Raw genomic sequence first — 510 nt, forward strand, 5'->3', positions numbered from 1 at the left:
TTATTATGGCAACCGAATAATAGTCACATATTATATTACAGATATATATATATAAATATACTTGTATCGGACTACGCCATACTGAAGCACCGGCTTTAGACGAACAAATCGACCCCAGGACTTATTTTTGTAAGCCTAGTGCTGTTGGTGTGTTTACGTACCCTCAACCTAGCGGCTCGGCGAAAGATACCGATAGGATAAGCACTAGTCTTACAAAGAATAAGTCCTGAGGTCGATTTGTTCGGCTAAAGGCGGTGCTCCAGCATGGCTGCAGTCAGATGACTGAAACAAGTAAAAGAATAAAAGAATATGTATCTATGTATATATATACACAGGTATACACACACACACATATATATATATATATGCACACACAGGTATACATACATATATATATATATATATATATATAGCGTCCAATAATACTATCCATATCACGTCCTCATTTTGTTGTTTTTTTGTTTTTTTGTTATTGTTTTTTTTAACTATATATATATATATATATATATA

The sequence above is a fragment of the Octopus bimaculoides genome, chromosome 17 (genome assembly GCF_001194135.2).
Source record: "Octopus bimaculoides isolate UCB-OBI-ISO-001 chromosome 17, ASM119413v2, whole genome shotgun sequence".
NCBI classification, from domain to species: Eukaryota; Metazoa; Mollusca; class Cephalopoda; order Octopoda; family Octopodidae; genus Octopus; species Octopus bimaculoides.